This window comes from Leopardus geoffroyi, chromosome X, assembly GCF_018350155.1.
Source record: "Leopardus geoffroyi isolate Oge1 chromosome X, O.geoffroyi_Oge1_pat1.0, whole genome shotgun sequence".
In the NCBI taxonomy this organism is placed as follows: domain Eukaryota; kingdom Metazoa; phylum Chordata; class Mammalia; order Carnivora; family Felidae; genus Leopardus; species Leopardus geoffroyi.
In genome coordinates, this window is record NC_059343.1 from 98,801,206 (window position 1) to 98,812,993 (window position 11,788).

General features: G+C 53.4%; 1 long non-coding RNA gene across 1 annotated transcript; it reads right to left on the reverse strand.

Moving 5' to 3' along the window:
• Positions 1 to 233: 233 nt before the first annotated feature.
• LOC123594074 lies at positions 234 to 4,066 on the reverse strand. Its single transcript, XR_006710659.1, has 2 exons — positions 2,845 to 4,066; positions 234 to 460 (listed from the first exon to the last, which is right to left on the reverse strand). It is a non-coding gene; the product is annotated as an uncharacterized LOC123594074 (long non-coding RNA).
• Between the last annotated feature and the right edge of the window lie 7,722 nt (positions 4,067 to 11,788).

An 11,788-nucleotide genomic window follows, 5' to 3' on the forward strand; every position in this document is an offset into this window, starting at 1 on the left:
GGTCGGTTAAGCGTCCGACTTCAGCTCGGGTCACCATCTCGCGGTCTGTGAGTTCGAGCCCCGCATCGGGCTCTGTGCTGATGGCTCAGAGCCTGGAGCCTGCTTCCGATGCTGTGTCTCCCTCTCTCTCTGCCCCTCCCCTGCTCATTCTCTGTCTCTCTCTGTCTCAAAAAATAAATAAAAACGTTAAAAAAAATTAAAAACTAGGTAATAAATAGCCACAAACTCATCACTCCCTAACCATTTTTACTCTACTTTACTGTGACCCGTACACGTGAGGTGACAATCTCCCACATCCGGGTGGCTGAAATACTGTATGACAGTGGGCAGTTGCACATCTGTTCCCAATGTCACGGTGAGGCTGGGGACTTGCAATCAGCCATGCGCTGGGTACTCGTAATGCAGAGATCGGTAAATGCTCTTAATCAGGCTTCGATTCATTGTTGTTGTTGTTGATTTTCTAGACCGGAGAAAGCGAGGGGGAAAATGTTAATCATGCAGATCAAACTCAACAGTGAGTCAAGCCTGCAACTGTCACGTTGCGAATGATAGCAGATAATGAGGAAATCATCTTCTGGTATCTGAAAGCCAGTATCCTACTCGTGAAAGACGTCGGTCTCCTCGAGGATGAATTAATGAAGTTGTGACATAGGTCTCGGTTGTCTCACACAGAAACGAAAAGATCAACCAATATTCACGTCAGAACCGCTGGGGCGCCCGGGGGGCTCAGCCAGTGAAGCGTCCCCCTCTTGATCTCGGCTCAGGTCTTGATCTCAGGGCGGTGAGAGGCCCAGCCTCACGTTGGGCCCAAGTTGGGCTCTTTCTTGGCCCTTCGTTGGGCTCGGCGTCAGGCTCGGCGTCAGGCTCCGTGCTGGGCATGAAGCCTACTTAAAAAAAAAAAAAAAAAGAACTACGCTTGCTCATCAATAGCAACCACAAGTTTACAGAGGCAAGAGTCTGGCAAAAATCACCAAAGGTTAGCTACTAATTAGCAATATTAAAAGTACATTAATATCCATAAATGTTATTAATCGAATTTGACAATAAATGTATACAATTATTTTACTTTTTTATTTCTTTTGAGAGAGAGGGAGAGAGAGAATCCCTAAGAAGGCTCTGCCTAAGAAGGCACGGTCAGCACAGAGCTGGACGTGGAACTCGAACTCCCGAACCATGAGATCAGGACCTGAGTCAAAATCAAGAGTCGGACGTTTAACTGACTGAGTCCCCCAGGCATCCCTATTTTATTTTATTTTGTTTATTTTATTTTATTTTATATGTATTTTATTTTATTTTAGAGAAGAGAGTGAGCGTGCATGCAGGGGAGATGGGCAGAGGGATAGAGGGAGAGAATCTCAAGCACACTCCATGCTCAGTGTGGAACCCCACACGGGGCTCGATCCCCCAACTCTGGGACCATGACCTGAGTCAAAAATCAAGAGTCAGGCACTCAACCGACGGAGCCACCCAGGCATCCCTAAAATTAATTTCTTAATAATCAATAACTTAATAATATTGTGTGTTTTCACTATTATATGTAATGTGTGTGCCACATACTTTATGCCAGTAAAATTGATAAATAACTTAGCTACATGTATACATGCATACTCTTCTCCCCAGAGAGCAGGTCGTTAAACATTTACCAACACTCCACTGGTTAAGCCCAAGGCTCAGAAGTACTTTGGCATCAGAAACCCAAGTTTCAAAGGTCCGAGAGGTACTCTAACGCTAACTAAAACGCCGTAGAGGACGGACACGTGACTAAGAATCATGTATGTGTCTTTTGAAAAAACCAACTGGATGGGGATCCCACTAGGCTATCAGGTCCATGAAGGTGGGTAGAGACTTTGCCCTTCTCATTCACCTGGTCGGCGCCTGGCTTGTAGAAGGTGCTTAGTCAACTCGTCTTGGAAAAAAAAAAAAAAAAAATGAATGGTTCTCGGGCACCTGGCCGGCTCGGTCGGTAGAGCACGTGACTCTTGATCTCGGGGTTATGAGTTCGAGCCCTATGTTGGGTGCAGAGGTTACTTAAAAAAAATAAAATCTTATAGAAAAAACAAAACAAAACAAAACCAACCCCGAATAGTTCTTCGCTAACTTTGATCTAACTTCCTCACGATAGTGCCCAGAGATGGCCCCGCCAGGAAACCCAGGCCTGTGGTCCTCAGCCTAGAACATCCCCTCTCCACAGGTTCCTTGTTTCACCCTCAGTCTGGCCCTGGAAGGACTCTGGCTCTAGCCTGTCATGTTGGCACCTGACAGGAAGGTCCACGGCTTTGCTTCCTGGACGCTGGCTCTGTAGAAGGTAGCCTAAGCTAGCTTGGTGCCTCCACCACCGGACAAACCCCTTTGGCCTATTTGCCAACTGTGCCCATAAGGACAGAACGAAAGGAAATTGGGGCCCAGGGCAGAGAGGAGAGGCAATGAGGGAAGTCCAGCAAAGGACATCCCAAATGGGAAGCCATTTGGCTTGGGGGAGGCGGGGGGGCGACATAGACCAGTCTCCCGACTAGAAACCTACGAAAATTGAAAAAAAAACCATTTTTTTTAATGTTTATTGATTTTTGAGAGACCGAGTGTGAGTGGGGGAGGGGCAGAGAGAGAGAGGGAGACACAGAATCCGAAGCAGGCTCCAGGCTCTGAGCTGTCAGCACAGAGCCCGACGCGGGGTTCGAACTCACGGACCGTGAGATCATGACCTGAGCCGAAGTCACACGCTCAACCGACTGAGCCACCCAGGCACCCCTACAGGCATTTTTGTTTTTAATGTTTACTTTTGAGAGAGATCGAGAGCACGAGCAGGGGAGGGGCAGAGAGAGAGGGAGACAAGGGATCGGAACTCACAAAGGGTGGGACTTGAACTCACAAACGGTGAGATCACGACCGGAGCCGAAGTCGGATGCTCAACCGACGGAGCCACCCAGGCGCCCCCAGGCTGGCATTTTTCAACCCCACCTCCACACTGTGCAGATATGAGTGGAGCCTTCCCCCAGTGGTTTTTCCTCCTGCTTCTGTTCGGCATGCCTCCAACTGCCTATTTCGAGTCCAGATTCATGGCCTGACCTTCAAAGAGAAGGTATTCGTGATTCAACACTTGCTATATGCCAGGGACTGAATCCAAGCGGCGTCACATGCCCTGAAGCCATGCCCTGAAGCTAGTGGCTAGCCTAGGTGAAGCTTGGAAGTATTTGTCAAAGGAGTGAGTGAAGAGGTCCTCAGAATCACCCTGAAAGGCGTTTTTCTTCCTTGTTCTACCAATTAGGAGACTGAGCCATAGGGAAGCGAAGTAACCCGTCCAAGGTCACGGTTGATAGAAAGAGGAAGAGTCGGGATCCAAACCCAGGGCTGGCTCCAAATCTTGGACGTGCTACGTTACATATGGTTCTTCATGTCTCTCCCGCTCTCGACCTCCCCCACCCGGGAAGGTTCTGGCCGGACAGACCCAGCCCTGTGATATTTTTGGTTCCAGTTATTCCCGTGGAAACGGCTGCGGCCCTTCGGGCAGGGGGCGTATGTGCCAGCTGCCTCGGCTACAGGCACTGCCCAGCACAGATGACTGCTCGCATCCGGAGGACTGGCCAGACGCAAGGCGTGGCCCATGGGAACTTCCCCAGCCTTCCTGGGGTAAGCACGCCATTGGCCAGTCACAACCCCAGGCGTGTCGGGGAGGAGGCACTTCCAGGACGTTCCTTCGAGGCAGCAGCGGTGCAGCCTGGAGGCGGAGCTGCGATCGGGGGATGGCTCCACCTTCCATTCTGTGGGCCTCGGCTCCCACGGAACCTACTGACCCCTTGTGGGCACAGTGTAAATGCACTGGTGGCCAGACAGCCTCAGAGGGCTTGTCCCTCAGCCGGTTGCCCTCCCAGAGGCTGGGCTTTCTCGATTTCCCGTTCTTAGGAAGCCAGTTACCCTTGCAAGATTTGTCTGTGACAGCGCTGTGGCAGGTAGGTCTTTTGACCTTGCTGCGCCTTGGTTTCTTCCCCTGTAAAATGGGGATTAAAAAAAAAAAAAAAAAAAAAGGCCCCTGCCGTATTTTAAGACAGGAGAAAAAGCTTTAAAAAAAAAAAAAAAATTTAATGTTTATTTATTTTCTTTTTTTTTTTTTTAATTTTTTTTTTCAACGTTTATTCATTTTTGGGACAGAGAGAGACAGAGCATGAACGGGGGAGGGGCAGAGAGAGAGGGAGACACAGAATCGGAAACAGGCTCCAGGCTCCGAGCCATCAGCCCAGAGCCCGACGCGGGGCTCGAACTCCCGGACCGCGAGATCGTGACCTGGCTGAAGTCGGACGCCCAACTGACTGCGCCACCCAGGCGCCCCAATGTTTATTTATTTTCAAGAGAGAGCGCACAGGGGAGGGGCAGGGAGAGAGGGAGACACAGAATGCGAAGCAAGCTCCAAGCTGAGCTGTCAGCGCAGAGCCTGACGCAGGGCGCGAGCTCATGGAACCGTGAGATGGTGACCTGAGCCGAAACGAAGAGTCAGATGCTTAACTGAGCCACCCAGGCGCCCCGGTACCTGACCAGAACTACTAGATAGCATTGAACAGGATTGATCAACCTTTTTCATGTCACGGCACGCACAGAAAATATTTGTCTAGCACACGGGGATAAAAAGGAAGAGGCTTCTTGTGACCAGAGCTGCCCCGGGCTCAGCCCAGCTACCCCCAAAGGCCAAGGGCACCGACAACGCTGCGTCCCTGGAATCCTTTTCGCGGCGCCTGGGGTGGCTCGCGCTGCCGGATGCACAAGTGGCGCAGGAAGCAGCGGTGAGCCTTGTTGGGATTTGCTTTCCCCGCTTTGCCTCACAGTCAACCAGCAGAGGGCTTGGGTGGGGGGCCCGGCTCTCAGAGACACGGGGAGGGGGGAATGGTCACCGAGGGGGTAGGGGGAGGAGGGCAGGGGTCTTCTCCAGCCGGCTGTGGCCACAGGCAGCACTCTGAAGGTTTGGGCTCACTTGTGCCTCTTGGGTAATGCAGGAAGGCGAGGAGACCACAGGCACCCCCCCCCCCGGCCTCTGGGGGGCAAAAGCAGACTGCATTTCGGGATAACCGGGTGTGTCAGCCGCCAAAGCCAGGGGGTCTAGCGGGAGCAAACCTGTGAATGGTTGGTATTTGCCTTCTGCCTCCTCTCAAGCTTCTTGTTCTCTTTTCTCCTCCGGCTGCCCCCTCGCGCCTCATTGACCCATCCATCCCCAAAGCCCTTAATAAGGGGCAACTACCTGCCAGCCAACCCCCCCCCCATGCCAGCTACCGGGACCACAGGATGGAGCTGTTGGCTTCAAGGAACTCAGTCTGGTAGGAAGAGAGACCGGGAAAGAGAGGCAGTGAGGAAGGTGCCACACGGCCAACGGATGTCTGTAAAAAGAGGGGAAATGCGGGGGCCGGAGATAGCCTCGAAGAGCCGGGAAAGTTTGCAAGGACCCTTGCCAAGTAAATGGGGGGCGGGGGAGGGAAGGGTAACGGGGGGGGGGTAATGAGGCGGCTTTCCAGAGAGGACATGTACAAAGGAGGCATTGAGACATGGGAGAATGAGGCATGTTCACAGCAGTTTAAGCAGCCCAGCTGTGCCAGGATATAGAGCTCTGGGGGGGGGGGGGGGGTGATGGAGTCAGGCAGGCGGCAGCCAGATCCGAGAGGTGCCAATTAAGAGAGTTTTTACTTCATTCTGAAGGCAACAGGGGGCCACTGAGGCATTTCGAACAGGGAAGCACCATGGTCCAAATGACCAAGAACCACCGCTCTGGCAGCAGAGGGGGCGGGGGCGGGTGTCAGGGCAGAGAGACTGCTGAGGACACTGTTGCAGTCTTCTGGGCTATATGGGCCGACAGCTGGAACCAGGGGCGCCTGGGGGGTTCAGTCGGTTGAGCGCCCGACTTCGGCTCAGGTCACCATCTCACGGTTCTTGAGTTCGAGCCCCGCGTCGGGCTCTGTGCTGACAGTGCTCACGCGTGCGTGCTCCCTCTCTCCCCAAATAAACAAATAAACTAAAACAACAACAACAACAAAGCTTGAACGAGGACGTGGTCAGTGAGGGCACAAAGGAGAGGTTCAAGAACCTTCGAGAAAGTGGAATCCATAGAACATGATCATTGTTGAGAAGCAGGTGACAAGGGAGAGAGGTCATGCCAAGAACAGTGCCAGTTTTCCGGCTTGAGTCACTGGGGACACTGGTGGTGCCATTCAGTGAGGTGGGAACACAGGGAGGACACAGGCTGGGGTGGAGATGAGAACCGTTGTGGATATGGGGGCTGTGAGGTCCTCGTGGGCCATCGAGGTGGGAATGTCTTTTTTTTTTTTTTTTTTAATTTTTATAACTTATCTATTTACACAGAATTCTAAGTTGAAAACTGTCATTTCGCTTAACCCTTTGAACAACTGTGTGAGCGAGGCATGGATGCTAGACTACATCAGCCCCATCTTGTAGGCAAGAGTGGAAACATTTTTCCCGTATTTAGCATAAAGATGTGGGAACATCTAATAGCCACTTGGATATCAAAGTGCTATCACCCAGCAGCAGAGGTCTGGGCTGGAGATACGATGGACACCTTCAGCAGATGGGGGTAGTTGAAGCCGGGGTCATGAGTAAAAAGAGAAGAGGGCTGGGGCGCCTGGGTGGCTCAGTCGGTTGAGCGTCCGACTCTCGATTTCGGCTCAGGTCATGATGTCACGGTTCATGGGTTTGAGCCCCGAGTCAGGCTCTGTGCTGACAGTGCAGACCCTGCTTGGGATTCTCTCTCCGTCTCTCTCTCTGCCCCTCCCTCACTTGCACACTCTTTCTCTCTCTCTCAAAATAAATAACGTTTTTTATTTTATTTTATTTTTTAACGTTTTATTTATTTTTGAGACAGGGAGAGACAGAGATGAACGGGGGAGGGGCAGAGAGAGAGGGAGACACAGAATCCGAAACAGGCTCCGGGCTCTGAGCTGTCAGCACAGAGCCCAACACGGGGCTCGAACTCACGGACAGTGAGATCGTGACCTGAGCCAAAGTCGGACGCTCAACCGACTGAGCCACCCAGGCGCCCCAACTTCTTTTAAATGATAATGATAAATTTAAAAAAAGAAGAAGAAGGCTAAGGGCAGGGCTCTGGAGATCACAGCATTCCAGGAATGTAAAGAAAGTGGAGGGAGCCAAGCATCCTAGAAACGAAGAGGGGAGAGAACGGCCATCAGACTGTACTGTGCGGAGAAGCTTAGACTGTGGAGGCCAAGAAAGAACAGAAGCTGGAAGGGGGCTCTGTGCCAAAGGAGGTGTTTGTTGAGATATTTGTTCCAGTTTCCATGCGGAGGGGAAGTGATGGGTGGGGGGCGGCCGAAGCTTCGGGAAAGAGAGAGGATATGAGTGATGGAGCAAGGCTCAAGGGGAGGGAAGGTGGATTGGGCCTGAGCACACCGGGGAAGCGGGAAGCAGGTCTCAGCCTTGGGCAGGATGCGGGGCGGTTGGGGCAAGAGAAGAGGGCATGGCAGGTCGGGTTTGCTGAGAAGCCAGCTCTGAAATAAAGATCAGCATGTTTATTAGGGAGTGCTCCTGGGACCACCAGCCATGGAAGGGAAGGAAGGGGAGCAGGGTGGGGGAAGGAGATGTTGGGCTGCAATGCAGGTTCGAGAAAGGCCTCGGGCAGCCCCATGAGGAGCTCTGAAGCCAGGAGTTGGGACCGGGGGGTTGGGCCTCTACACCCCCCCATCAGCCGTCCCGTTGGGTGCGGCCGCCCGGGGAAGGGGGCACGCCCTTGGGCAGAGCGGCTTTCTTCAGCTGAGCCAATCCCCAAAGGGGTCTGAGAGCTGAGGGCCGTCTGCCAAAGGCCTGGAGTCCTTCAGGCCCGAAGGGGGTCCCGGAAGCACAGACAGTGCCCACTGCAGAGAGGAAGGGGGCGCTATTGCATTTGAGTTGAATCAGCGGACCAGCTGGTGACACTGAGGAGGCGCTGACCAAGTGACACAGCACAGGATTGCCAAGTGGCGTTGGGGTCTCAGTTAAAGCTAGAAGACGAAGCATTTCGGCAGGCCCAAATAGTGTTCAGATTTCAAGGTCCCTCATCCTTGGCCACATGGGTCTGTCCTCTCTCCCTTGGATTAGTTTCTACCCGGGAACGTGTGTATTATTTAGAGAAGGTGCTGTGTTCCTGAATTCCCCAACTTTTTACCTAAAACCACTTCCTAAACAGGACTCAGATCCAGGGGGGTTGGTAGATAAGCCCTGGTTTTGCTGTGACGACACTTGCGTGTGTTCATGGCGGCAATCTAGCTCCCAGGCAAACACAACTATGTGGATGTTACATGGGATAAAAACCGATCAGAAAAACTGTTTCAGAGCTGACAACGAAGAAAAAAACACTTGTCTACGAGCAGGCGGATGAAAATCACGGGGCTCTAAAGGGAGCAAGTGACAAAGGAAAACTAATTATAAAGGCACAAAGGAAAAACCATTGAGACAGTGAGGAAATATAGTTCAAGTGGCTCACCAGGTACTAGAAAGGTGAAAGACAAGTAAACTGCCCAATTAAACAGGCTTTGAGAATCCACACAGGAAATTACCTGGATGATGGTTCAAAAACAATGCCTTGCTGTTCCGAGAAGAAAGGGTCCCCGCGGGCGGGCGGGGGCGGGGGGTCAGTTTAGAATCAGTTGCCCTCTTGGCCTAAAGCGCGGGCAAGGTTGCCCACTGTGCCCCACTCAGGAAAACAGCTGGACACCCATGAGTGAGGAGCGACAACTCTTATGACTGGCGGTAGCAGTGTGGCTCCTGGGGAAGAACCCCCGAAACATCCAATCGAAGAAGAAATTTGTTGGCGGGAGGGGGTGGGCCTCACTCTGCTTCTCTGCACGGGTTTTGCCGCTGAGCGTACATTTTAACAAAGGCTTTGTTGCTCCAGCTATGAGGGACTCCCATGGTATCAACGTTAGGGGGAGCTACTTAGGAGGGGTCACCTTGTGCCCTAAAATCAGTCTAGATGCAAGGGGAGTCAGTCCTGCTTCCAGCCCTCCCTTAGGGGAGAGGCGGGACCACCTACAGCTTCCAGGGGCAGATCCCTGCTAGCAAATCTCATTTTATAGCTCGTGCCACCAGCCTGACCGCCGGGCGCGAATTCTGGGAGCTCCAACTATTGTGCCCTGCCCCGCACCCCCAATCCCAGACACACACACCACAGGTGGCTTTCTGAATCTCCAGCGAGAATACCTACCTTACCATGGGGGCACCTGGGGGGCTCAGTCGGTGAAGCGTCTGACTCCTGATCTTAGCTCAGGTCTTGATCTCAGGGTGGTAAGTTCAAACCTCGCACTGGGCTCTCTGCTGGGCATGAAGCCTACTTGAAACAAACAAACAAACAAACCTGTGGAGCACCTGGGTGGCTCAGTCGGTTAAGCGTCCGACTTCGGCTCAGGTCATGATCTCGCGGTTCGTGGGTTCGAGCCCCGCGTCGGGCTCTGTGCCAGGGGGGCCCCCAACCATTCTTTCTTCACGGGCCCCTCTGGTGAAATCAGTGGTTTCCCCTTCACAGAAAAAATGCGCCTCTCTCGCGGGCGCACGAAACATATTTAACTTCAAGGAGTTCAGGGATGTGGCCGAGGCCTGTGAGATTCGCATTTGAGCTCAGGACAGGTGGGGGCGACCATGTCTGCAGTTCATTCATGAAGCAACAGGTAGTATTTGGCATTTGTTTTGTTACGGAGCCCTGACCATCCACCCGGCACCTGTTCTAAGCACTTTACAAATATTAGCTCACTTGGGGCGCGCCTGGCTGGCTCAGTCCGTTGAGCGTCCGACTTCGGCTCGGGTTTATGATCTCGCGGTTCGTGAGTTCGAGCCCCGCTTCGGGCTCTGTGCTGACCGCTTGGGGCCTGGAGCCTGCTTTGGAATCTGTGTCTCCCCCTCTCTCTGCCCCTCCCCTGCTCATGCTCTGTCTCTCAAAAAATAAATAAACGTTAAATAGCTCACTTAACGCTCCTAACGCCACATGAGATGGGACCACTGTTGTCTCCACCTGACAGATGGGGAACCCGAAGCACAGGGGAGATGAAGCGACTTGCCCGAAGTCGTACAGCCAGGGCACCGCCATGCTCTGCAGGGAGTGGGATCAGGGGCTAGGCCGTGAGCGGCAGGGACACGGTCCCTGCCTCCCAGGTGCTGACATTGCAGTGGCCCCCAGCGGGTCAATGGACCATCGCAACGCATTATGGTGTATTCCTCCCTCCGGTGGGGAGGCTGTGGCTGTGCTCCAGAGCGGGGCCGAGGGTTCCGGGCTCCAGGGCGGCAGCCAAGAGCTTGCAGGGACTCCCTTCTCATGCCCAGGACCAAAGGAGCCCGACGGAAGGAGGGGAAACCTTTTCTGGTTGCGGGACCACCCGTTCCGCTCCCGCTCTGCAGCCTGGAAACCAAACAGCTGGGAGTGAGGCTCCCCTCAGGCACTCCGGGAGCGGAGGAAGCAAGCAAGTGTCCTCACTCCTGTCTGGGGTATCAGAGCAGGGTGGGGTCTCTACAGGCCTGCCTCTTCCTTGCTCTCTCCCTGCAGAGACAGCGAGCTCCCTGAGGGAAAGCCCTAGGCTTGCCTGTGTCTCCATCATCCTGGCACTCAGTATGTGTTTCCTTCATTCATTCATTGAACCGATGTTTATTGAGCATCTACTATGTTACCTGGACCTCTACGAGGCTCGGGAATCAACAGTGACCTCCCCCCCAAATCCCTCTCTAACTGAGCTCACATTACAGTGGGAGGGCCACACAATAAACAAAACGAGCAACAAAAATATAGAGGGTCTTACAGGAAATCTGAAGCAAGGAAGGAGGATAGGAAGTATGGGGAAGTGAGGAAATCTTATTTTATTTCTTTAAGTTTATCTTGAGAGAGAGAAAGCAAGCGAGCGAGCATGGGAGGGGCAGAGAGAGAGAGAGAGAGAGAGAGAGGGAGAGAGACCCCAAGCAGGCTCTGCACCGTCAACTCAGAGCCTGACACAGGGCTCGAACTCACGAACCTCGAGATCATGACCTGAGCTGAAACCAAGGGTCAGACGCTCAACCGGCTGGGCTACCCCGGTGCTCCGGAAGTGATTCCTCACTTTTAGATAGAAAAAAGCTATCCCTTTTAGATAGAAGGGACAGCAAGGACTTCTCTGAGAAAAGGACACTGAAGTCAGGACCTGAAGCAGGTGAGGGAGCAGGCCATGCAGATACCTGGGGGAAGAGTGTTCCAGGCAGAGGAACAGCAAATGCGGAGGCCTCAGTCAGGAATGTGCCGGGCATCTGTGAGAACCAGGGAGGGGACCACAGTGGCTGGAGCGCAGTGAGTCGAGGGGGATCGTAGTAGGAGTCGCGGGGTCAGAACGCACAAACAAGTAATGGAGATCCGTGTGTGGTGGCCCGGAGCAGGGGAACCAAAGTGGAAGCTCTCCAGATCCTGTTGGGACTCACTGGGGGGGTGGGGGCAGGCCCCACAGGAAAGTCTATTAATAACTCATTCTCTCCCTCGCTCCATTCCAAAGGCATGACTGGATGCCCTACCCCACCCCCAACCCCCAACCCCCCAGCCCCCAGCCGCCCCCCGGGAGGACAGGGAGGGGCTTCCCGGAAGCTCCTCCTCCTTCCCAGGCTGGGATCGGGACTGACCTGGCAGGAGCAAGCGGGGAACTGAGAAGGGACCTTTAGGGGCGCCTGGCCCGGCTCAGTCGGTAGAGCATGCCTAAACAAAACAAAAACAAAACAAAACAAGGACTCAATTCCCTTGTCCTCTAGGACGCTAAGAGGGAGGGCAGGATGGGCTGGGGCCACCTGTTCCCTCTGGTCGTCCTGA